The sequence below is a fragment of the Vigna unguiculata genome, chromosome 11 (assembly GCF_037176805.1).
Source record: "Vigna unguiculata cultivar grain cowpea cultivar isolate G323 ecotype 2 chromosome 11, ASM3717680v1, whole genome shotgun sequence".
In the NCBI taxonomy this organism is placed as follows: Eukaryota; Viridiplantae; Streptophyta; class Magnoliopsida; order Fabales; family Fabaceae; genus Vigna; species Vigna unguiculata.
Genome location: NC_140802.1, coordinates 34,139,195 through 34,148,105, shown reverse-complemented (window position 1 = coordinate 34,148,105; position 8,911 = coordinate 34,139,195). Strand labels below are relative to the sequence as shown.

The 8,911-nt window shown below is 32.3% G+C and overlaps 2 long non-coding RNA genes across 2 annotated transcripts; one reads left to right on the top strand and one right to left on the bottom strand.

The window, feature by feature from the left end:
• The first annotated feature begins 3,336 nt into the window (after positions 1 to 3,336).
• On the top strand, positions 3,337 to 5,510 carry LOC146881825 (uncharacterized). Its single transcript, XR_014986425.1, has 2 exons — positions 3,337 to 3,952; positions 5,133 to 5,510. It is a non-coding gene; the product is annotated as an uncharacterized LOC146881825 (long non-coding RNA).
• Positions 5,511 to 6,831: 1,321 nt separating this feature from the next.
• Positions 6,832 to 7,558, bottom strand: LOC114169548 (uncharacterized). The gene is made up of 2 exons (XR_003600963.2): positions 7,324 to 7,558; positions 6,832 to 7,151 (listed from the first exon to the last, which is right to left on the bottom strand). It is a non-coding gene; the product is annotated as an uncharacterized LOC114169548 (long non-coding RNA).
• Between the last annotated feature and the right edge of the window lie 1,353 nt (positions 7,559 to 8,911).

Below are 8,911 nucleotides of genomic sequence, written 5' to 3'. Positions count from 1 at the left end.
TTAAACGTGTTTAGGGCAAAGAAAGAAAAGCAAATTTGGGGATTTAGGTTACCTATGCTCGAATTTGAGGGAAAGAAAGAAAAGCAAATTTGCTTCGTTTGGGTTGTGCAATTGTTACGGGATCATAATCAATTCATTGCAGATATTGAATCCAGGTTAGGTTTTCTATTGCGTTAGAGCTTTCACTTTCGTTTTTTGGTGATTGGTCGTTTGCGATATTGGTTTTGCTCGTTTGTGATTGGGTTGGTGTGATTTTCGAAAGCGGTTCTGTTTGTTTTATTGTGCGTTTGTGTTGTCATTGTCCTCAAAACTGCAGCTTCCCCACAGTCACAAATGGGTCTTAAAGCTTGGGTGCGAGAAGAGGGAACACTACGCTGCACACAGTTATTACAATATGAAGAAGATGATTGGGTCCGAGACATAGCTGCAACAAAGCTTCAACGTTCCAAGCATGACCAAGTTCACACATGAGATGGCTTCTTCGACTTTTTATAAACCCTAACACTTTATTTTTTAAATTTTCATTATTTACATTTAATTAAAAACGTAATGTGTTTAACCCACTAATTAACCACCTCATTGTACAGAAACACTGACACGTAAGATTAGTATTTGGACACGTAGCAAAGAATAGCCAACTGTACAGTGAAACGTTATCAATTTAAACGGCGTTACCCAGTTAAGACCTAATTGAACCAAAGTGACAAAAATTAGGACCTATCTGAGCACCCCGCGAAAATTGGGACCTATTTGAAAAAAGTTGACGAAAATTATGACCAAAAAGGTATTTTAACCTTATTTATTTACCTTCAAATTTCACCCAATTCCAATTTCTTAATCTTTCTCTTCACGCTCATCAGTTTCCACATTCACTGACACAAAAAAGCCCTTTAACATCACCCCAATAACGTTTGCCTAAAAAAAGCCCAGCGTTAAAAGTGATCGGTGACATTTTTGTAAATAACGGGACCTTTTTAACGTCTGACGTGGAGCGGACAGACGTCACTTAACGTCTGTTAAAAGATACCCTGACGTCACTCAAAAAAGGACGTCGGCCCCCAACGCTTCAAACGTCCCTTGACGTCGGACCAGGACGCGCCAGACGTCCCTTTACGTCGGACCAGGACACGCCAGACGTCACTTAACGTCGGATACCACACCCCCGACGTTAAGTTTTGGTTTATCTCTGCGCGAAATGCAGAAACCCTCGCGTTGTTCATCGTTTCCGCGAGAGTTCCCGCCGGCGATGCCATTTCCGACCCCCTCCAGGTGAGTTTCGAAAGGTTTTCGCCATCAAACTTGTTGGGGTTTGATTATGGGTTGATTTTACGCGTTTTGAACCGATTATTTTTCGTTTTCATCCCCATTTGCAGCGTTTTGAGATTTGTCACACTTGCTCTTCGTTCCCATTTGGCCAGTAATGTGCGGAGACCCTAAACTCCCTCTCAAAGTTTGTCTTTCAATTAGAAGAGGTTAGTTTTTCATTGTATGTATATATTTGTTCATTGTATGTATAGAATTACTTATATTTTTTTATAAATGTCATTATAGTTTTAGTCTTAGACTATTTTTTTGTTAATTTTTTGGCCTATTTTTTATTTAAAATTTTATAATAATATTTGTAAAATTACAAAATAAAATTATATTTATTATTAGATATATGCATGTTTAAATAATTCTCATTGCATTTTATTTTTGAATATTATTGTTGCAGTGTTATTTTATATATGTAGATTTATTATACTTATAGTATACAGTGAGTGAAACTTAGTTCCCGTTTGAGATTTAGTACAAATGATTAAATTCTTTCACCCAATCTTTTTGAATGTGATTGATTCCTTCAATGTTTCCTTTTTTACTTAAGTCATTTCTTTCTATTTAATTAGGGTTTTTGTTAGGTTGTTAGAATGTTTGGCTCTTTAATTGGATTTTGGAGATCTTTTGTTGAATAATTATTTGTGTGTGGGTGTGATTCTTGGTTTTCGACTTTAAAGTATTAGATCGGTTGTTTCATATTACATCGATGCATATTAAATTTATGCAATTAATCTAATATATATTCCAGAACCGATCTAATATACTTATTTTATACCAGTGTTTAAGGTGTAGACAATGGTTTTTCAAGTATGGTTTAGGTTTCAGAGGAAATTGATAAGCAACAAATTATAGTATGAGAATACTTTAAAAATGGTTGCTTAAAATCATAACAACAATCACGAGTTTTGACATGTACTTTTTTTGAAAAGGTTTATACCACATTTTTATATTGTTTTTGGATCTAAGTTATATTTATTTAACTGTTGTTTTATACAAAATACATTACTTTAATTTTGTATAGATCACTTATACAAGACTTTAAAATACAAAATTTATTGTATACGTTCAAATTTAGACCACTATTATTGAATCTATAATGACTATAATTCAAACATATTTTAGAATTCAAACTACATTATTAAAATAGTTGCCTTCAAGTCGTTAGGATGAACTTATAAAGTTAAAGCTACAAAAAAAAAACAACAACATATGTTGAAGTGTTTCTTCACTACACACAATAATTTTACTATTGTAAAAGATTATCTTGTTGTCTTCCTAGTATGGTCTTTACTATCTTCATGGTTTTCGTTGTCTTCATGATCTTAAAATTGCAAACAAATTATCAAAATATGATGTCAAATGTTTTCATCATGTTATACCTTGTGATAAAATTTAATTAAGTATAACTAAAACAAGGAATATCAATGTCAACCAACCAAATTCAGCTCATTACCTAGGTTTTCCCCACTAGGAAAATTTATTTTTTTATCAGTAAAAAACTAATAAATATAGTAACAGAGCACTTTGAGTGTTCTAACCTAATAAGGACAAATGTTCTGTAAAAAGATATAGGGTACTTGAATATTTGCTTTTTGAGATTCGAAGATTTTTATTGGGTATACTATTAAGTCCTATTCATCAAATGTTGATGATAGCATTGTTGCAACTAGAAAACTATTTGTAAGTATACGTACATCTATTCTCAGAATAGCTACAACAGCAAAAACAATAAATCTCAACCTAGGGCAATGAACGTTTTAATCTGCATGTTCTATCCAAAATAGTCAGATTTTATAAGATTTATAAATGGATATGAATTTGGTAATGAACTCAATAAAACTTTATAAAAGGAATAGTTGTCAGAGTTTTAGATGGGAATATCTATGAGAGAAAGTACAAGTTATCCAAAATATAATTTTAATTTTTTTTTATGTTTCTCGTATGTGGTGAAGTTGGACTACCAATGAATAAAAAAGTGAACGTTCGAAGTAGTATTATATAATATTTGAGACCGTGGATGGTGGCGATCAAACACTGCATATTGCTTCATTCCCTCTTCAACCTGCTGGTTGTTATATAGAGATAGGACTTCGTTTGAAGTAGAAGAGAAAACAGCCATTGTCGCACCAATAAGTCTAATAATACAAGTTCCAACACCTTAATATCTCCGTTTGGGTTACAAGCTACCACGACATAGTTTGACACCAACGCATTAACTCTCTCTAACAACTCCTTTTTTCCCTTTTTTTTTTAAAAAACACCGTAACCTCCTCTACGTTTTCACTTACCCCTTCCAATTTATTGGTCACAACAACTCTTCAACACTCAACCCCTTCCAACCTCAACTCCTTCCAACCTCAACACCAGCGCAGCTCCAACTCGACACTCAACCCCGACGCTGCTCGAACCCAACACCGTTCCCACCCAATCTCGAGCCACTCTAAACCGCAAGCTTGCCACCGTTGTTCGAGCATTGCCGCCACTCAACCCACACCTCACTCACACCAGTAACGATTTAAAGTGTGGGGTGGAAGAAGCTTAACTCTACTGTTGTGTTGTTGTAGGTCTGCTGCACAAGTTTTAGTCTTGAGAGCTGCACATCCAACTTGGTTCCATCTTCCTTTCCTTAATTCTAGTATGCTGTTTTTAGAAATTTATTTTTCTGTCAATTTTACCTTGAAATTTTTTATGTTTTGTGGTATATTTCTAGGCATATAGTGAACTTTTTGCAATTCAGTTATAATTCTATAAATACCTACAATAGTTGTTTAGTAGATGAAATTGATCTTGTTTTGTTATTGTTTCTGGTTAATTTTGATAGTATTAGGCCTATTTCAGATTTACATACTCATTTTAGTAGTGTTCTAAAGTAGTTTATCAAGGCACAAGATGATTTTAAATTTCTGCATAATTTTTAGTAGTTAGTTTTTTCCATTAGTCTTTTGCTATTTGTAAGCTTGCAACAATTGTGTTGTTTGTATTGAAATAAACTTTGTCTTGGGACCTAGTTTTGACTGTGTTGCTGGTTCAGTTCTTTTGCTATTTTTAAGCTTGCAATAATTGTGTTGTTTGTATTGAGATAAACTATATCTTGGGACCTATACAGTGACAAGGCACAGTTTTTACTCACCCCAAAAATTCTATTAGAACCCTTTAATAATTCATCCTGACTTATAGTGAAATTGTGCTTGCCATGCTTCATTGAACAAGCAATTGAAAAGGCCTTTTTTCCGTGGGTTACCATTTTCATACAGGTCAATGTGTTGGTTGTTCATGATGTGTTATATTATACTCTAATTATTGACATGTGACGTTTTATATATTTATTTTGGGTCATTATTTTAAATCATAACTTGTATTAGTTGTAGATATAAATTGCAAAATCCTGTGTATATCTAAGTAGTCAAAACTAATTCATTTTCACACCAATTCAAACTACTTTGGAGTTAGTTTTAATGGATTGAATATTTTTCTAGAATAATAGTTGAGTTTAGCCTAGATTTGTATTTTCTTAGTGAAATTGTGTTGTAGTTTGATTTCTATAGGTAGTGCAGTTTGGTTTGCCACAAAACTCAACAATCTTGGCTTCGTTAAAGTATACAGTTTTGCACTTTAATTCATCATTCTCATTTTCCACCCTCCTTTCCTTCTCATCTCTAGAGTTAATGTATTCATTGGATTGCAACTTGTATACTGTCTCTGATTCACTGAACTTCTGTATACATTTTTTTTTGCCAACTTCCATTAATTCTTTTATCTGCTCATATTTTTTCATTAATTGCTCTTGTATATGTTTATGAACTGAATAAATGTAGGAATGGCATTTAAGGGTTGTGGCAAGTTGGACACATTAAAAGAGTTATATCGCGAATTGGATAATGAAATGAAGGCTTTCACTATTGAAAGCATATCCTCAAATGGTCCAGCGAGTTGTCTTTTTCGCTTATTGATGGTAGTGCATAAAGCAACTCTTATCCAACTCGTTTGTGTCAAATTTTATTAGAAAAATACCAAATCAAAGTCGAACACTTAGAATTTTTTCTTTCTTAGTCAATGACATATCTGTATGAACATCACGCTTGAGCATGTTCTTTTTTTAACTGGGTTACCCATTGATGGGAAACCTATCATTCCAGCTTTTGGTGGTGATGAGGTTGCGTTTTCTATATTTGAGTCCATTGCAAAGACCCTTAGTCTTGGTGAATCGAAAAGAATTGCATGTGGACAAGGGCCCCAGAACCTTCTTTATGTTGTACTCTTTTTCATTATCAAGTTTGAAAGGAGTTGAGTGTTGAAGAGTTGTTGTGACCAATAAATTGGAACGGGTAAGTGAAAACGCAAAGGAGAGAACGTTGTTTTTTTTAAAAAAAAGAAAAAAGGAGTTGTTAGAGAGAATTAATGCGTGGGCGGAGAGAGTTAATGCGGAAGACATTAAAACACCATGCGGTTTTCTAAAACACCTGGTTGTTTTCTAAAAACACCATGCGGTTTTATATGAGTGGAAATTGTAAACTATTTTTTCTGCGTGTAAAACTTATATTTATCTCATATTTTGTTTTAGCTTGAAGTTGGTTTATGGAATTTATATGGATATTTATATGATTTTAGTTTTTATTTAATGTTAAAAATTTATATAGATTATATAGTATATTATTTTTTATTTTTTATTTTTAATATTATTAAATTATAATATTATTATAATTTTATTATTTCATATATTGTTTAACTTTTTTTATATATTTGTGTAGTAGATGAATTTAAAACTTTTGTAATTAAAACTTTTGTATAGTTATTTAAATATTAATTAATATATTATTTATATTTAGAGGAACTTGGATAGGGGAGAAGTTGTTTACTTTCATTTGTGAAAGTGAGGACCTTAATTGTTTTGATTTATGTTCTATTTGGTGTGGTAGATGTTGATCTGTACACGCAACTATGGAAGCTATGCGCGGGGCCTTTGGTGGATGAATATTCAACATTAGTTATTAAGTTCAACTTATCACTGGGCAAAAGTTTTACTTTTATCAATCTGCTCCAATTTTGCTCTGTTTTGACTCATTAAGAATCCATTTCTCTTCAACCTGTTTTCCGTTAAAAATCCATTTCCTTAAATCTGTTTTTTAGTTAATCCATATTTTAATCCATTTTCTAGATTTGAATTTAGAAGTAGATTTGGAATTTTATCTTAATTTAAATATTTGGATATGAATTTGACCTTGATTTAAAAATATCCAAACTAGTTTGAGCATAAAAAGAAAGATATGAATCTAAAATCTTATCTATATTTTTGGATTTTGATTAAATTTGCATCAGATCTTTAAAAATTCAATATATGATCATTCTTAGTTTGGACTATTCAAGTCAAATGAATGATCTTTTATATAATGTCCCAGAAGATAGATGTTTGGTCATGCTGCGTTATAATCTAGTTATAAAGCTATTAACCAATCATCCGAAGATTTTACAGTGTTCAATTAAATATCATGTGATTCAATGCCAAGTACATATTGGTAACCGCTAATAAACATAGTAACTCTTTCCATAGAGCACGATAAATTTACCTTAGGATAACCGAATAATACATTAGGTTAACCTTATAACTGCCCAACAATAACCTGGCACAATAGAAGTGAGTAGAATCTTTCATAAATACATGTGGAATTCCACTGTCATCTTTCCTCTATTGTTGACAAAGTATGGGGACAAATATACATGATCAAATTGCATTCCCTCCATAATCTCTACTTTTCTAGTTTCAATTGTCACTACTACTCTCTTGCTTATGCAGTGCCTCAAAAATCATGTTTTCAACTGCATAATCATTCCCCGCACTGCAAATTATAAGTAATAATTGACACGAAGCAAAAATCATAATTAAATCAACCTTGTGTTAGAATTCAAATGAGAATAAGTTTTACATTGGTAAAATATGAGAAACAAGTCTTCAAAAATTTTAATAATCCAGATGTCTTAGTTTTTTAAAAAGAAATAAACGGATCCTACCTCTCTTGACATGAAACTGAGTTCAGAAACAAGTGCAGTTGTTGTCTTCTCAATCCCAAGAGCAATTTGAAGAGGATTCATTCCAACAGCAATAACCTAGAGAAAGAAAAAAGGAGCTTCAGAACTCAAAGTTATTAAAATCGTGATTAAAGCATGAACTTAATGCTCCAACTTTTATATTGCAAAATTGAAAGACATAGGATAGAACTTTTTTAATATTGCAACACATGTCAACTTTTCATATGTGCTAACATATAATAATTTTGCTGTGATGGACATACTATAAAGATGTTTATTTTGTGGATAAGAAACTTTGGTGGGGTCTACCATGATTAAAATAAGACACCAGAACTTTAGAGATAGTAAAAGCAAAAGGAGAGGACATAATGGATCCAATGTTACCAACCTTACCACTTTGGAAACGGGCGGATATAAATGCCAAAACAACAATAAATTAGCAAAAAATATAACACCATCATATTGGCAATCCCATTCAGCTCTAATTTTCAATTTATTGTACTTTCTTAGTTTTTCCTACTATTTTCACTGTTCCTGGACAAACAAATAGTTCAATGTTTCTTAATATATCAAACTAAAATTGTCTCTTTTAGACAACAAATTACACGCATGGTAACCCATGAAAAAATGGCCTTTTCAATTGCTTGTTAAATGAAGCATGGTAATCACAGTTTCACTATCAATCAGGATGAATAATTAAAGGGTTCTAATAGAAATTTTGGGATGGATAAAAACTGTGCCTTATCACTGTATAATTACTTAAGTGACCCACCAAACCAGTAAAGAGACTACCAGTGTACATGCATACTCAAACAGGGACAAAAATTTAAAACATTTTAATCTCAACTTTTTGTTCAATCTCAGCAGCTGCAACCATTTTAATTTCCCCAAACAGAATCTCACCAATGCTTTTAATGTCAAACACAACACTCAAATCAGTAACAACATGTGATTCCATCCCTTGCACTAACAATATCATCAATATGAACACATCATCACGTGTATGCAAATCTGAAACAGCAGCTGATACATCACAATTGCAGCCAAAATATAGGAAGAGAGGAGAGTTGGAAGGGATATGATAAGTTAACCAAAATTTATGTTTTTGAGATCACACTGACCTTGTAACTGCAGCCAGATACACAAGCACAGAAACATTCTTGCAGGAAACAATCAATTGTCATTAATTTGCAAAAATATTACTTCTACAGTTTAAAGGCTACAACAATAACTTTGCAGTTGCTTAGAAGCGATCATTTCTTCTCAACACTACCTATATTTCAGAGCTTAAAACTGGATTACTAATGTTAGCTAAACAATTGGTGTACTAGTTCTATTTAAAGAGTTGAAGAAGCATGCATAATCAATTGTATTTCAATCGTAGAGAATAATAGTTCAATAGTTGTGTTTGCACAAGTCATTACTCTTGTAGTTTTTCATCACAAAATACTTCATCTTTTTCACATATAGAAACCTTTCATTTAAGGTGGCAGAACCAAACATTTAAAGTTAAATTAAAATAGGGAATCCATTAAAGAATAACTTAGTTATAATAAATCAGAAGTTGCAA